Below are 18090 nucleotides of genomic sequence, written 5' to 3' on the forward strand. Positions count from 1 at the left end.
ACAATAAGGTCCAGGCTGAGATGATCTCAGATGGAGATGAGGAACTTGTTGGGAACTGGAGCAAAGGTGACTCTTGTTATGTTTTAGCAAAGAGACTGGCAGCATTTCGCCCTTGCCCTAGAGATATGTGGAACTCTGAACTTGAGAGAGATGATTTGTGGTGTCTGAAAGAAGAAATTTATAAGCAGCAAAGCATTTAAAAGGTGACTTGGGTGCTGTTGAAAGGGAAATAGAGCATAAAAGTTCAGAAAATTTGTAGCCTGATGATGCAGTAGAAAAGAAAAACCCTTTTTTCTGAGGAGAAATTCAAGCATACATAGCAGAAATATGCATACATAGCAAGGAGCCTAATGTTAATCCCCAAGACTGTGGGGAAAATGTCTCTAGACCATGTCTCCAGGCCATGTCAGAGACCTTCACAGCAGGCCCTCCCATCACAAACCGGGAGGCCTGAAAGAAAAATGTGGTTTTGGGGCCAGGCCCAGGGTCCCTATGCTATGTGCAGCCTAGGGACTTGGTGCCTTGTGTCCCAGCCACTCTAGTCATGGCTGAAAGGGGCTGACGTAAAGCTTGGGTTGTGGCTTCAGAGGATGGAAGCCCCAACCTTGGCAGCTTCCCAGTGGTAATGAGCCCGCAAGGGCACAGAAGAATTGAGATTTGGAAACTTCTGCCTAGATTTCAGAAGATATATGGAAACGCCAGGATGTACAGACAAAAGTTTGCTGCAGGGGCGGGACCCTCATGGAGAACCTCTGCTAGGGCAGTGCGGAAGGGAAATGTGGGGTTGGAGTCTCCACAGAGAGTTCATACTGGGGCATTTCCTAGTGGAGCTGTGAGAAGAGGGGCACCGTCTTCCAGACCCCAGAATGGTAGACCAGTGACACCTTGCACCATGCGTCTGGAAAAGCTGCAGACATGCAACGTTAGCCTGTGAAAGCAGCTGGGAGGGAGGCTGTACCCTGCAAAGCCACAGTGGTGGAGCTGCCCAAGACCATGGGAACACATCTCTTGCATCAGCATGACCTGAATGTGAGACCTGGAATCAAAGGAGATCATTTAATTTGACTGCCCTGCTGGATTTCAGACTTGCATGGACCCTGTAACTGCTTGGTTTTGGCCAATTTCTTTCATTTGGAACAGCTGTATTTACCCAATACCTGTACTCCCATTGTATTTAGGAAGTAACTAGACTGCTCTTGATTTTACAGGCTCATAGGCAGAAGGGACTTGCCTTGTCTCAGATGTGACTTTGGACTGTGGACTTTTAGGTTAATGCTGAAATGAGTTAAGACTTTGGGGGACTGTTGGGAAGGCATGATTGGTTTTGAGATATAAGAACATGAGATTTGGAGGAGCCAGGGGCAGAATGATATAGTTTGGCTGTGTCCCTACCGAAATATCAACTTGAATTGTATCTCCTAGAATTCCCATGTGTTGTGGGAGGGACCCAGGGGGAGGTAATTGAATCATGGGGACTGGTCTTTCCTGTACTATTCTCATGACAGTGACCAAGTTTCCCGAGATCTGATGGATTTATCATGGGTTTCCGCTTTTGCTTCTTCCTCATTTTCTCTTGCTGCTGCCATATAAGAAGTGCCTTTTGCCTCCCACCATGATTCTGAGGCCTCCCCAGCCATTTGGAACTGTAAGTTCAATTAATCCTCTTTTTCTTCTCGGTCTTGAGTATGCCTTTATCAGCAGCATGAAAATGGACTAATACCCTAGTCCTATAAGATAAGCTGGATAGCTTTTCCTATTTTTTATTCTTGGAATATCTTGCTTAAAATAGGGGTTACCTGTTTCTTTAAGATTTGGTGATACTTGTCTATAAACAACTTTTGACTGATATTTTCTTGTGGACATATTTTTGACTGCTGAATTAATTTCTTTGATATCATGAATATGTTCAGGTTTTCTATATTCTTCTTTAGTCAAATTTAGTTTGTTTATACCGAATATTCCAAAACTCTTAGTACAGTTTTAAGCTTAAATGACTTCAAGAGTATAAATGACATGGACTTACACAAAAAGGATCTGCAATTTAACTTTTTTTGAGTTTTATGGCTTCTGAATAACAAAGTTTAATTTTTTGTTCCAATCAGTATTTGCCATATTTAGAGGAACTGAAACAAAAAATTAAAATTAAAAATTTATTATTAAATTTCTTTATAAGATTTTTTCCTCCTTTTTGTCTTGTGTGATTTATTTGTTGAGGAAACCAGCTTATTAGTCTGTAAAGTTTCCCACTGTCTTAGGAATTCCTAGACAACCCCCAGATTCAGTGACTCACTAGGAGGACACACAGGACTCAGCATATAGTCATACTCATGGCTGTGATTTATTATAGCAAAGGATACAAAGCAATACCAGTAAAGGGAAAAGGCAAATGGAGCAAAGTCTGGAGGAAACCAGCCACAAGCCTTGAAAAGTCCTCTGCTCATGGAGTCACATAGGATGAACCTAATTCCCTCAGGAACAAGTTGTGACAACACATGTGAAATGTCTACCAGGGAAGCTCACTAGAGACTTTGTGCCCAGGGTGTTTATTAGAGGCTGCTTATCTAGGCATTCTCTGCATGGCATATACAAAATTCCAGACTCTCAAAAAGAGAGGAGGTGTTTAACTTAAACCTCATTGTACAAACCGTTTAGGCACAGTGACCTCTCTTAGTAGTTCTGGGACTGGTGGCAACACTTCGAAATCCAAGTTCACAGGGTCAACCTTGCAAACAGGTTGTTCTAAAAAACTTTTCTATTTCAAATTTGGGGTTATAGGAGTTTTACTTAACATTTTTGGTTTTATGTTTGTGTTTTTTTCCCTCTTATGCTAAAACTGTTGGTTCCTAGTATAATAACATTAATGAAATTAATCTCTATTTTAATATCAGTATAACAATACCAATGCTATTGCTAACAATATGGTTACTGGGAAAAAGTTTACAATTTTTTTTACAGTTCTTTTGGTTCTTGCTGTATATCTCACTTAGAATTTATAATCTAATTACTCTGTTTAATGTCACTTGAAATAATTGTTCTTTGTGTTTAAGCTAGCAACTTGATATGTAAGTTAGTTTATTTCATTTTACTTTCAAATTTTGGGAATAGTTTTTAACATTCTTGATTCAGCTTTGCTTTATAATTATGTTAAAAATTTATATAGTTTCAGAGTCAAAACTAGAAAATAAGATAAATTTGGCGAAGTCTAGTTTCTATCCTTCTCGCTTTGCCCTTTTCTCTGCTTTCCCATAGGTAAACGATGTGATTAGCTTTGATTTATCTTTCTTTTGTGTCTGCTTTTAAAATGGAATTAAATTTATATTGTTTTCCTAGATAAATGCAGGATTACTATTGACACTGTCCAGCTCCTAGTTTTGTTCATTTAATAATATTTCTTAGCAATTACACTATAACATTATATAATATTAATTACTAGCAGCTATTTCTTATCTGGCATGGGATTACCATCATACCGTGGGCCCCAAACCTATCTTAGGTTTTGATTGGTTATAGAAAACTTTTTCCTAACCAGAGCTTTTGGCAGAGAACTGGAAAAAAAAAGAAAAGAAAAGAAAACAAAACAAAAACTGCTCTCCTGGGCTAGTGAGTAAATATTTTGTTTTTGCTTTTAATATCCCTTTTAAATGGAATAAGCCATCTTTTGAATATCTGAACTTTTTATTCAGGTACCTCAGTTATTTCATTCTAACTTCACTACTTAGATGGGCCCCAAACCACATATCCTGTCCTGATAGATGGACCTTAAAACCTTAGCTACTGACCCCTAGGTTCAGTTTCTACTTTATATGTTCTTAAGTTGTTATACTGTCTGCATATACTCTTGTAACTTTGGCTTTGGGTTACCTCTTTGTTTTTGAACTCTGAGTATTTCTAAGCTATATACCTTTTTTGGGGTTTATATGTTTTCTAGCATTTCTATGTGTTTGGAGAAAGATCAGTTCACTGTCATGTTGCAAGTAGATCAAATGTAGTCACAGGTATACCTCAGAGATATTGCAAGTTCAGCTCCAGACCACTGTAATATTAAATAAAGTGAATATTGTAATAAAGTGAGTCTCACACATTTTTTGGTTTCCCAGTGCATATAAAAGTTTTGTTTACACTGTACTACAGCCTATTTCTATATGTGCAGCAGAATAACATGTCTAAAAAAAGCAGTGTACATACTTTAATTTAAAAATACATTATTCCTAAAAAATGCTAACGATCATCTGAGCCTTCAGTGAGTTGTAGTCTTTTTGCTGGTAGAGGGTCTTGCCTCAATGTTGATGGCTGCTGACTGATCAGGGTTGTGGTTGCTGAAGGTTGGGGTTGCTGTGGCAATTTTAAAAAAATAAGACAACAATGAAGTTTACCCCATTGACTGACTCTCTCTTTCAAGAAAAATTTCTCTGTAGCATATGACGCTGTTTGAGAGCATTTTACCCACAAGAGAACTTCTTTCAAAATTGGAATCAGTTCTCCCAAACCTTGCTGCTGCTTTATCAACTAAGTTTATGAAATATTTCAAATCCGTGGTTGCTCACAACAATGATGCAATGTATATATAATAGCATCTTCACCAGAAGTAGATTCTATTTCAGAAAACCACTTTTGGCAGGGTGTGGTGGCTCATGCCTGTAATCTCAGCACTTTGGGAGGCAGAGTTAGGTGGATCACTTGAGGTCGGGAGTTTGAGACCAGCCTGGACAACATGGTGAAACCCAGTCTCTACTAAAAATGTAAAAATTAGCTGGTCGTGGTGGTGGACACCTGTAATCCCAGCTACTCAGGAGGCTGAAGCAGGAGAATCACTTGAACCCAGGACACGGAGGTTGCAGTGAGCCCAGATTGCGCCACTGCATTCCAGCCTGGGTGACAGAGCAGGACCCTGTCTAAAAAAACCAAAAAACAGAAACCAAACAACAACAAAAAACCTTATTTAAAAAAACTCACTTTCTTTGCTCATTCATGAGAAGCAACTCCTCATTTTTTAAAGTTTTATCATAAGATTGCAGCAATTCAGTCACATCTTTTAGACTCTACTTCTAATTATAATTCTTTTGCTATTTCTGTCATACATGCAGTTATTTCTTCCACTGACGTCTTGAACCCCTCAAAGTCATGCACGAGGCTTGGAATCAACTTCTTCCAAGCTCCTGCTCATGTTGATATTTTGATCTCCTTTTATGAAACATGGATGTTCTTAATAGCATCTAGAATGGGAAATCCTTTCCAGAAGGCTTTCAATTGACTTTGCCCAGATCTATCAGAGGAATTGCTATCTACGACAGGTATGGCTTTACAAAATGTATTTTTTAATTCATAAGACTTGAGGTAGGGTGTGGGTGGCTCACACGTGTAATCCTAGCACTTTAGGAGGCCGAGGCAGGCAGATTGCCTGAGCTCAGGAGTTCAGGACCAGCCTGACCAACATGGTGAAACCCTGTCTCTACAAACAATACAAAAATTTGCTGGGCATGGTGGCACACACCTGGAGTCCCAGCTACTCAGGAGGCTTTGAGGTACTCTAATCTCTTGAACCTGGGAGGCAGAGGTTGCAGTGAGCCAAGATTGTGCCAGTGTACTCCAGCCTGGGCAAGAGAGCAAGACTCTGTTTACAGAAAAAAAAAAATTAATAAGACTTGAAAGTCAAAATTGCTCCTTGATCTCTGGGCTGCAGAATGGATGTTGTATTAGCAGTCAAGAAAACAATGTGAATCTTTTTGTCATCTCCATCAGAGCTCTTGGATGATCAGGTGCATTGTTAATGAGCAGTACTATTTTGAGAGGAATCTTTTTTTTTTTTTTTTCCTGAGCAATAGGTCTAATTGAAAGGCTTAAAATATTCAGTAAAACATGCAGTAAACAGATGTACTGTCATCTAAGTGTTGTTGTTCCATTTATAGAGCACAGGCACAAAAGATTTAGCATAATTCTTAAGGGCCCTAGGGTTTTGGAATAGCAAATGAGCATTGGCTCCAACATAAAGTCACCAGCTGCATTAGCCCCTAACAAGAGTCAGTCTGTCCTTTGAAGCTTTAAAGTCAGACATTGACGTCTCTTCTCTAGCTGTGAAAGACCTAGGTGTCATCTTCTTCCAATAGAAGACTGTTTCATCTACACTGAAAATATGTTGTTTGGTGTAGCCATCTTTGTCAGTGATCTTAGCTAGATCTTCTGGATAACTTGCTGCAGCTTCTACATCAGCACTTGCTGCTTCACCTTGTGCTTTCCTTAAACCTCGTGAACCAACCTCTGCTAGCTTCCAATCTTTCTTTCACAGCTTCTTCACCTCTCTTAACCTTCATAGAATTGAAGAAAATTGGGTTCTTGCTATGGATTAGATTTTGGCTTAAGGGAATGCTGTAACTGGTTTGGTCTTCTATCCAGGGCTCTAAAGCTTTCTCTGAATCAGCAATAAGGCTGTTTTGCTTTCTTATCATTCATGCGTTCACAGAAGTAGCACTTTTAATTTCCTTCAAAAACTTTACTTTACATTGGTAACTTGGCTCTTTGGCACAAGAGGCCTAGCTTTTGGCCTGTCTTAGCTTTCGATGTATTTTCCTCACTAAGCTTAATGATTTCTTGCTTTTGATTGAAAATGAGAGATGTGAGACTCTTCCTTTCATTGCAATATTTAGAGGCCATTGTAGGGTTATTCATTGGCCCAATTTCAGTATGTTGTGTCTGGGAATAGGGAGGCCCAAGGAGAGAAACGGAGGAACTGCTGGTTGGTGGAGCAGTCAGAATGTGTACATTTATTAAGTTTGCCTATGGGCATGGTTCGTGATGCCTCAAAACAATGACAATAGTAACACCATAGATCACTGATCACAGATCACCATACCAGATACAATAATAATGAAAAAGTTGGAAATATTGTGAGAATTACCAAATTGTGACCCAGAGACACAAAGTGAGCACATGCTGTTGGAAAAATGGTGCTGATAGACTTGTTCGATGCAGGGTTGCCACAAATCTTCAGTTTGTAAAAGCGATATCTATGAAGCTCAGTAAAGTGAAGCACGGTAAAATGAGATGTGCCTGCACTTCTATCACCCATGTGTCATCCGTTTTCTGTAATTGATTGGCTGAAGGAACACACACACATTCACATATTTGAAATAATTTTAAAGGATGTATCTTATAATTAAAATTATGACATTTCTTAACAAATCTTTTCCCTTTCTTTCACTTGAAAAGATTACTGATTTTCTGTAATAGTTATTTTAAGGTATATTTCAGCATATTCTCATCCTTTTTTCCTCCTCTCCGCCTTGCTTTTCCTTTTTATTTTTTCTCTAAATCAAAGAAAAATTTACATAGAGGAACCTAGGTCAACTGATCTTAGTGCTTCTTTCATAAGGGTAATACATATAATCACAAGGCTTTTAGACAACATTATAGTGAATATAAATTCTTTTTAATAAAATAGAAAAAATTACCAAGTACAATTTGTGGGTGCTGGTGCAGATTCGTGGGTCAGGGTAGTTTTTCAGCCTATGAAGAGCCTTTTCCCAATTACATTTATTCCTATTTGATTTTGTGTGTTTCTTTTACTTGTGCTCTCTTCTAACTTGTCTCTTCCCTGTTGCTTTCCTTTATGCACCTCCTCTATTTGCAGTGGAGATGTTTCATTGAAACTGCATCTAGTATTGGGATGCCATAGAGGAACCTTTGTATTTTATAAATTTCAACTAGATTTTTTTCTTTGTGCTCTTCTGCGAGTTTGAATATAGAAGCAATATTGATATGAAGTAAATAGCTTGGAAGTGTATAAGTCATAGTTTAATCTTCAGATCTCTTGAAGAGATCTGTAGTTTTCAGAAAAATTCTTCTTTGAGGAGGACACATTTACTTGCAACTTTGCACCAGAATTAAGAATTTTGTAAAAGTGTGAGAAAAATTGGCCACTTTTAAGTTTCCTTAGGTAAAACTGATAGTAATTTTATTCCTATTTGTTTTTGCTAGCTTTATCATATAAGATGTTTCAGCTGGAGGAAAAAATAAGGCAAGAAAGACTATTAAATCTTTCTTTAGACTAAGTGGTTACAAGGAAAGTTAATTTTCAGAATCTCTCAAAATATATTATTGTTATTATTATCTTTTGGTCATAAGAGTTATTCTGTTTTAAAATTTATTTATTATTTCTTGTTTTTCCTTTCTTTTTATTTTATTTTTTATTATACTTTAAGTTCTAGGGTACATGTACACAACGTGCAGGTTTGTTACATATGTATACATGTGCCATGTTGGTGTGCTGCACTCGTTAACTCATCATTTACATTAGGTATATCTCCTAATGCTATCCCTCCCCCCTCCCCACACCCCACAACAGGTCCCAGTGTGTGATGTTCCCTACCCTACGTCCAAGTGTTCTCATTGTTCACTTCCCACCTATGAGTGAGAACATGTGGTGTTTGGTTTTCTGTCCTTGCAGTAGTTTGCTTGGAATGATGGTTTCTAGCTTCATCCATGTCCCTACAAAGGACATGAACTCATCCTTTTTCATGGCTGCATAGTATTCCATGGTGTATATGTGTTACATTTTCTTAATCCAGTCTGTCATTGATGGACATTTGGGTTGGTTCCAAGTCTTTGCTATTGTGAATATTGCCGCAGTAAACATATTTGCGCATGTGTCTTTATAGCAGCATGATTTATAATCCTTTGGGTATATACCCAGTAATGGGATGACTGGGTCAAATGGTATTTCTAGTTCTAGATCCTTGAGGAGTCGCCACACTGTCTTCCACAATGGTTGAACTAGTTTGCACCCCCACCAGCAGTGTGGAACTTATGAGACTTATTCTGTTTTAAAATTAATTAATTAATTGATTAATTTATTATTTCTTTTGTAGGGACTGAGTCTCACTGTGTTGCCCAGGCTGGTCTCAAATTCCTGGCTTCAAGTAATCCTCTTCCTTGGCCTCTTAAAGTGCTGGGATTACAGGCATGAGTCATTGTGCCTGGCCATAAGACTTATTCTCTAAGAAATTTTGAGGCATAATACTTCTTCACTTATTTTATAAAAAAGCCTAGAGAAAACCCAGTGCCAAAACGGTATATGTGCTATTTAAAGGTGTGCATTGATAGGCAAACTTGAAAATGAGATGTTTTATAATTGACCTTCGATTCAGATGATGAGTTCATGCAGTTCTAGGCATTTATGGACATGTTTAATGAAAACATGAGGAATGCATGAAAGCTAGTGAGAATCTCAACTTTGACTTCTCCTGATATTTCAGACTATGGCATTTGCCATCATTTTTCTTCATACCTTTATTATGTCATCTGTGTCAAAGTTACATCAACCTGGATTTATGCATATTTATTACATTAAGTATACTTTGAGTATAGTATATAAACTTAAACATGAATTTATAGGTAGCAACAATAAAATATACATCAACTAATAAGAAAAAACAGGATTCAACAAGATAATTCCAGGTCCTGTAGTTGTCACTGTTCCATGATGAGTTGAAATTAAGAGAGAAAGCTCAATTTTCCATCTAATTGAATTTACCAAAGCAGGACCTTTCATCCACATGTTGAAAACAGGAGCATGTCTTTTCTCACAACCTGTAAACCAACTAATGGAAAGATTGACAGCTGGGTGAAGAGAACACAACCTTATATTTGGTTTCAGCCAGCCAGAGTTTTAATCACAGCTGTGGTGATGAGGGGAGTGGGAAGATTTGCCTTTCACACAGCAACTTAAACAAACACAGCATAATATCTCCATTGCTCTCCAAGTCATTTCCTGCTTCCGCATTCTTCATGCACGTCCTTCACGTTGCATTTATGGAAACTCAATCAGAAAGCTAGCTTTTGGGTTATTTTGTTTCTATCATAGTCTATGGGAATGACAAGATAAAGTTACTACTAATCACTGAAGCATGTGGGGAATTAACCAAAAAAAAAGGCCTCGACTGAATATATTACAAAAATTTGAGAAAGGGTTATATTTTAGAAGTCCACTCATTTGGACAGTATTTGAGTCTTTGGGTATCTTCTCATTCAGCTTTCTCTGTATGCACGCTGCCTTATTGCAAATCGGAACCATTGAATGCAGATGTTTTCTGTATTCACAGTAAAAAGGAGGCTAAAGCAAATACTTAGAAAGTGACCTGTGTAGCTGCATGTATTCTTTCTTTTGCTGGCAAAGATGTGACTGTCTCTTTATTATACATTCAAGAATGCTGAATCCTATAAAATGATTAGATTCAGGAGAAAAGTTGTTAGGCTTTGAGATACCAAATATGAATATCAATTAACAAGAGCAACAAGAGAAAAAAAATCACAAAAATCGTGGTATGTAAATTAAGAATGGCTGGGAGCAATTACTTTATATGGCAAAGCCAGGAAGACATTAGAAACACCTATATTTCTTCGTTTTCAACTCATGAACAAATGTAGAAAACATGATATAATGCATAAATTAAAAAGGATACCTATTTCATAATATCCAAGGTAAGGAGACATGGTAGAGGGAGAAGGAAATGATAACAGAAGTCCTTGAATAAAAGCAATTCTGACAAAAAGAGGGTGTGTCCTTCTACAAGGGCCAAGCTATGCCATGTCTCACATCCTAATTTTTTGAGTAGACTTCTTGCCAATATATATTTCCCCTGGACTCTAGAGTTTATAGGATGTGGTTCGCCAACATTAACAACACAGCAGTTTCTTTCCCTCACAGAGAAGCCTGCTTAAGCAAAGCAAGACATAAGCAGCTAGAATACTTTGCTAATTATTTACATACAGACAAAGATAGATGAAATGTGGGTTTTGTGTTTATTCTATATTACTGTCTGATCTATGAATGAATAAAGGAATAGAAAGTTTCTTACACATTTCACTTTGATTTTATTTACTTGTAGGACATCTAACAATGATATTTGAAAAACAGACACTAAGTCTTAGGTAATTCATTTTTTCCTTCTAATATTACATCATAGTGGTATTGAGTTTTCTCTTTATGTTCAAATCGTAGGTATGTATGGTAATAATACCATCTATCTTCTATAACAGTTTTGAGAATATGCATTCTACTTAGTATGTAGTATCCACAAAACATTTTTTTTCCTGCTTTTAAAGTTATAGTATAAATTCAGAACATTTGTTTGAGGAGAGCATTTCTAAAATAAGCCATAACTAGTGATGTTAGTTAATGGACATCTAATTTTAAGAGGAAATGAAATAATTTCCTCTTCATCATGTTTGTATATATGATAGACAAATCATCATATTTGTATATATAAGCAGTACCTTATTAAAATTGTATAAAGTACATGTATTTATGTTAAATATTCAAAACTTTGAAATCAAAAAATATTTTTCCAAATAGAGTAAAACAGTAGGTATTGTCTTCGGATTCTTATCTCCATTACCCGGTCAAGGCTAAAACCTGGTTGTTTGTCTTTTGATGAAAAATCTGTAAACATTTAAGTTTCATCATGGAAACTGCACACTTTTATGGCTTGCAACTTAATTAGAATTTTGGAGAGGTTCTCTCTCTATTTGCATTTTCTCCATGCGCTTGGTCTTATTTTCTCAGTAAAAGAATTGTAATTTAATGCTAGATTTGGACATATAATTCTACTTTCTTTTTCTTAATGAGAAAAGACAAAAATCAAGCATCAGACAAGAGACTAAAATATAACAGAATAAAGTACTGAAAAGAACAGCCACATGTATGTAAACCCTATGGAGATTTTAGCTTAAATCCATGTAAGTATAATATCATTATTTGCAAAATGCATGATGTTTGAAAGAATCAAAACCACACCAAATTGTTTAAGTAGTTATTTATATAATAAATGCTGATTCTATCTTGGATTTTTTGCCATGTAGAAGGAATTTTTCTTGTTTGTTATCTATTAATCTGCTGTCTATTGCTATGGATTTGCTTATTCTGGATATATCACATAAATGGAACCATACAATATGTGACCTTTGTGTCTACCTTCTTTCACTGAGCATATTTTTGACACACACACACATACACACACCCACACACCCACCCCATTACCACAAATGTTTATCTGATTATCCACTGATGGGCATTTGAGCTGTTTTCACTTTTTTTTGCTGTTATCAATAATATTGCTGTAAACATTCATGTGCAAGTTTTTGTGTGGACATCTTTTCATTTCTGTTAGTCAGATGGTAATTCTGTGTTTAACTTTTTGAGGAACAGCCCAACTGTTTTCCATAGCAGCTGCACCATTTTATGTGCCTACCAGGAAGGTACCAGGGTTCTTATTTCTACACATCCTTGCCAACTTTTTCTTTTTTTTGAGATGGAGTCTCGCTCTGGTGCCCAGGCTGAAGTGCAGTGGCATAATCTTGGCTCACTGCAACCTTCACCTCCTGGGTTCAAGTGATTCTTGGGCCTCACATTACAGGCACACACCACCATTCCTCTCTAATTTTTGTATTTTTAGTAGATACAGTTTCCCATGTTGACCAGGCTGGTGGTCTTGAACTCCTGGGCTCAAGCGATCATCCACCTTGCGCTCCCAAAGTGCTCGGATTATAGGTGTGAGCCACTATGCTTGGCTCTTGCCAACATTTTTAATTTGTTTGATTAAAGGTATCCTAATGGGTGTGAAATTGCATTTGCTTGATGACCAGTCATGTTGAACGTCTTTTCATGTGCTTACTGGAGATCTGTGTATCTCTTTTGGAGAAATGCCTATTTAGCTCCTTTGCCCATTTAAAAATTTGAATTGCTTATCTATTTGTTGTTGAGTTGTAATGGTTCTTTATGTATTCTGGATATTAATCCTTTATCAGATATAATTTAAGGGATACTAATTTCATATCAGAATAACTACAAATTGTGTAATATCCTTTGATACACAAATATTTTAATTTTTTATGAAGTCCAACCTATCTATTTTTACTTTTATTGCTCATGCTTTTGTGAAAGTTTAGGAATCCATTTCCAAATCTAAAGTCATGAAGATTTAAGTGTATGATTTCTTTAATAGTTCTATAATTGTAGCTTTCATATTTAGGTCATTGATCCATTTGGAGTTTTTTTTTAATAAGGAGTGAGGTAGGAGTCCAACTTTATTGTTTGTGGTTATACATTTGTTCCTGCATCATTTATTGAAGAGACTCTTCTTTCTCTGTTGAATGGCCTTGGCACCCTTGTCATAAATCAATTCATCATAGATGTTTGGGTTTATTTCTGGATCTCAAGTTTTATTCTGTTGTTCTGTATATCTATTATTATGCCAGTACCATACTGTTTGGGTTATTTTATCTATGTAGTAAGTTTTGAAATTGGAAATTGTGAGTCTTCCAACCATATGTTACTTTTGAAGTATTGTTTTGGCTATTTGGGGGTTCTGTGCAGTTCCATATGAATTTGAGGAACTGTAGATTGATTTGGGTAATATTGTTAGATAACAATATTAAGTCTTACAATTCATGAACATGGGAAATAGTTTCACTTATTTAGGTCTTTTAAAATTTCTTTCAGCAATGTTTTATAGTTTTCAGTTTATGTCTTTCACCTTTGTTAAATGTATTCCTGGGTATTTTATTCTTTTGGGTGCTATTGTAAATGAAATTGTTTTAAATTTCCTTTTCAGTTTGTTAATTGCTGATGTATGAAACACAACTGATTTTTGTATGTTGATCTTATACCCTGCAAGTTTGCTGAATTTGCTTATTAGCACTGGTAGGTTATTTTTGTGGATTCTATGGGATTTTGTCATTTGCAAATAGAAGTAGTTTTACTTATTTGTACTTCTAAAGGTGTCATAAATTTGGATGTCTTTTATTTCTTTTTCTTGAATCATTCCTTTGATTAGAACTTCCAGTACAGTGTCAAATAGCAGTGGTCAAAGCAGGCATCGTGTTTTCTTCCTGATCTTAGGGGAAAGCTTTCATTCTTTCACGATTAGTATGATGTTAGCTATGGGTTTTTCATAAATGCCCTTTATCATATTAAAGAAATTCTTTTCTCTCCTAGTTTGTGAGTCCTTTTTTTAATCATGAAAGGATATAGAATTTGGTCAAATACTCTTTCTGCATGTATTGAGATAATCATGTAATATATTACTCCATCTCCTTAATGTGGTGCATTATATTAATTGATTTTCATATGTTCAATCACACTTGCATTCCTGAGTTACACTTCATTTGGTTGTGGTGAATATGTTTTTAAAATGTGCTGTTGGATTTGGTTTGCCAGTATTTTGTTGCAGAATTTTACATCTGTATTAATAAGGGATTTTAAGTTATAGTTTTCTTTTGATGTCTTTGTTTGGCTTTAGTATCAGAGTAATGCTGACCTCACAAAATGTGTTAGGAAGTGTTCCCTCTCCTGCTTTACTGGAAAAGTTTGAGAAGGAATGGTGTTAATTCTTATTTTAGTGTTTGGTAGAGTTAACCAGTGAAGCCATGTAGCACAGACTTTTCTTTGTTGGGAAGTTTTTGAATATTGAGTCTGTTAAGGTTTTTTCTTTAGATCTGTTAAGATTTTTTACTTCTTAAATCAGTTTTGATAATTTATGTGTTTCTAGGAATTTGTCCATACATCTAGATTACCTAATTTGTTGCTGTACATAATTCCAAGTAATCTCTTATAATTCTTTTAGTTTCTATAAAGGTCAATACTAATGTCTTTGCATTCTTGTCAGATTTTAGTTATTTTCATCTTTCTTTTTTTATAGTCAGTGTGGCTAAAAGTTTGTTGGTTTAGTTGGTGTATTAGTCAGGGTTCTCCAGAGAAACAGAACCAATAGGATATATAGAGATGGATAAGAGGAGATTTATTATGGGAATTGGCTTATGTGATTATGGAAGCCAAGAGGTCCCATGATATACTGTCTGCATGCTGGATAACCAAGAAAGCCAATTGTATAATTCAGTCAAGAGTCTGAAGGCTGGAGAACCAGGGAGCAGATGGTGTAATTCAAGTCTGAAGCTGAAGGCCTGAGAACTGGGGAGGCTACTAGTATAAGTCTCGGAGTTTGAAGGTCCCAAAACCAGGAGTCTTGATGTCCAAGGGTAGGAGAAGATGAATGTCCTAGCTTGAGAAGAGAGAGGACATTTGCTCTCCCACCTTTTTCTTCAATTTGGGTCTTTAGTGGAGATACCTGCCCACATTGAGTAGGGCAGATCTTCTTTACTTTGTTAACTGATTAAAATGCTAATATCTTCTGGATACACAAAAGTTGACATAAAAAAATTAATCATTACAGTTCATTTAAAAAAATATTTTGGTCTCTAGAACTTCGTTCTGTTATCACTTTAGTTAGGACCATGGCTATCACCACCACCACCACCACCATCACCACTAACCCCATAACCACAACCTCCATCAACATCACCATTACCAGGACAACCATCACCACTGCCACTACCACCACCAACACCACCACTCTTATCACCACCATGACCACCACCAACACCACCACTACCACCATAATCAAACCTCCATCAATACCACCATTACCAGGAACAACCACCACCGCTGCCACCACCACCACCACTACCATAACCACAACCACCATAAACACCACCATTCCTGGGACTATCACCACCACCACTGTCATCACCAGCATGACTACAACAACCATCAATGCCACCATTACCAGGAACAGCCACCACCACCACCACCACCGCTATCACTACCACCGCCACCATTCCCATCACCACCATGACTAAAAGCACCATCAATACCACCATTACCAGGAACCACCACCACCACCCCCACCACCACTATCACCACCACCACCACCACCACCACCACCATAACCACAACCACCACCACCATTACCAAGACAACCACCACCACTGCCACCACCACCATCCCTATCACCACTACTACCACCACCACTCCCATCACCACCATGACCATCACCACCACCATCATCACCACCTCCCTTTTCTTCTCATCCATATGGATTTCTGGCTTGTTTCTAAATGTTTTTGTGACAGTTTACACATAGTAGATAGCCCAAATATTTTTATACTGAACTTCTTGATGAAAACTATGAGTCTGTCTAATTAGGAAAAGCTCAAAAAACAAGAGAAGGAGAGATGGGGCATTTGACATTTAAAGGGAAGTAACTTATTTATACATGTACAGTTAACATTGTCTAGTTATCTATAACCATTTGGTTCATTTTTTTTTAACAAACAAGAGTCATCTTTATGACAACAATTGCACAAAGTAACACATATGCTCAAATTGGATCTGAAGGGAGTGGTGGCAGGGCCAGTTCTGGGAAATCCAGTTTTCTCCATTTCATAGGTCCTCATCCAGAAGTCACATGGATTGGCTGAGAGTCACCCATCCTCTTTCATTTTCCTTTTTCAGAAAAGTGCAGATTATATTTGCAGGAACATGAAATCATCAGCAACTGGGAAGATCTAGACCAAACATCTGACTATCCCACCATTTTAAGAATTGTATGTTATTCTAACTGGTGTGAGATGGCATCTCATTGTGGTTTTGATTTGCATTTTTGTAATGTCGAGTGATGATGAGCATTTTTTCATGTGTCTGTTGGCTGTGTAAATGTCTTCTTTTGAGAATATAACAAACCTGCACATTGTGCACATGTACCCTAGAACTTAAAGTATAATAATAATAAAAAAAGAATTGTGTGTTAATGAATACAAATTGGAATGCAAGAGGTAATCTCTTACTGTGGTTAAACTGCCCTTAGAGAACTTCAACACAAGCTCCAAACTTGTACTTGAGACAGGATTTGGTCTTTGTCAGAACTCACGCTAGCAAACAGATGGCTTTTCTGAGCAAAGGCATAGTGCTTTTTAGAGTTTTTTTTCCTTTTTCTTTTAATTTTATTAAATTAGGCTGTCTCACTTCTTTTGTGGCTTTGTGTTTCTACGAAACTTTTCTCTAGTCAGCTCTTCAAATACAGGCTTTCCTCAGAGATACTGCAGATTCAGTACCGAACCTCCACGATAAAGGAAGTCACTTAAATCTTTAGACTTCCCAGTGCATATAAAAGTTATGTTTTCACTATATTGTAGTCTATTTTGTGCAATAGCGTTATGCCTATAAAACAATATACATATACCTTAACTAAGAATACCTTACTCCTAAAAAATGCTAATGATCATCTGAGCCTTCAGCAAATTGTAATCTTTTTGCTTATGGAGGGTCTTTCCTAGATTTTGATGGCTGCTGACTGATCAGGGTGGTGGTTGTTGGAGGTTAAGTATGGCTGTGGTAATTTCTTTTATTTTTTTTTATTATACTTTAAGTTCTGGGATACATGTGCAGAACATGCAGGTTTGTTACATACACTTGCCATAGTGGTTTGCTGCACTCATTAACCTGTCATCTACATTAGGTATTTCTCCTAATGCTATCCCTTCCCTAGTCCTCCAACCTCCGACAGGCCCCAGTGTGTGATGTTCCCCTCCCTGTGTCCATGTGTTGTCATTGTTCAGCTCACACTTATGAGTGAGAATATGTGGTGTTTGGTTTTCTGTTCCTGTGTTAGTTTGCTGAGAGTGGTGGTTTCCAGCTTCATCCATGTCGCTGCAAAGGACATGAACTCATCCTTTTATATGGCTGCAGAATATTCCATGGTGTATATGTGCCACATTTTCTTTATGCAGTCTATCATTGATGGACATTTATGTTGGTTCTAAGTCTGCTATTGTGAACAGTGCTGCAGTAGACATACATATGCATGTGTCTTTATAGTAGAATGATTTATAATCCTTTGGGTATATACCCAGTAATGGAATTGCTGGGTCAAATGATATTTCTGGTTCTAGATCCTTGAGGAACTGCCACACTGTCTTCTACAATGGTTGAACTAATTTACACTCCCACCAGCAGTGTAAAAGTGTTCCTATTTCTCCACATTCTCTCCAGCATCTGTTGTTTCCTTACTTTTTAATGATTGTCATTCTAACTGGCATGAGATGGTATCTCATTGTGGTTTTGATTTGCATTTCTCTGATGACCAGTGATAATGAGCTTTTCTTCACGTGTTTGTTGGCTGCATAAATGTCTTCTTTTGAGAAGTGTCTGTTCATATCCTTTGCCCACTTTTTGATGGGGTTGTTTGTTTTTTTCTTGTAAAT

General features: G+C 37.0%; 1 long non-coding RNA gene across 1 annotated transcript in view; it reads left to right on the forward strand.

The window, feature by feature from the left end:
- Positions 1–18090, forward strand: part of LOC105546305 — a 162435-nt gene that overhangs the window by 59252 nt on the left and 85093 nt on the right. Inside the window, exon 4 of the long non-coding RNA XR_001007074.1 lies at positions 10881–10923. This is a non-coding gene — a long non-coding RNA (uncharacterized LOC105546305). The remainder of the gene's footprint in view (positions 1–10880; positions 10924–18090) is intronic.

Source organism: Mandrillus leucophaeus, unplaced genomic scaffold (genome assembly GCF_000951045.1).
Source record: "Mandrillus leucophaeus isolate KB7577 unplaced genomic scaffold, Mleu.le_1.0 Scaffold353, whole genome shotgun sequence".
Lineage (NCBI taxonomy): Eukaryota > Metazoa > Chordata > Mammalia > Primates > Cercopithecidae > Mandrillus > Mandrillus leucophaeus.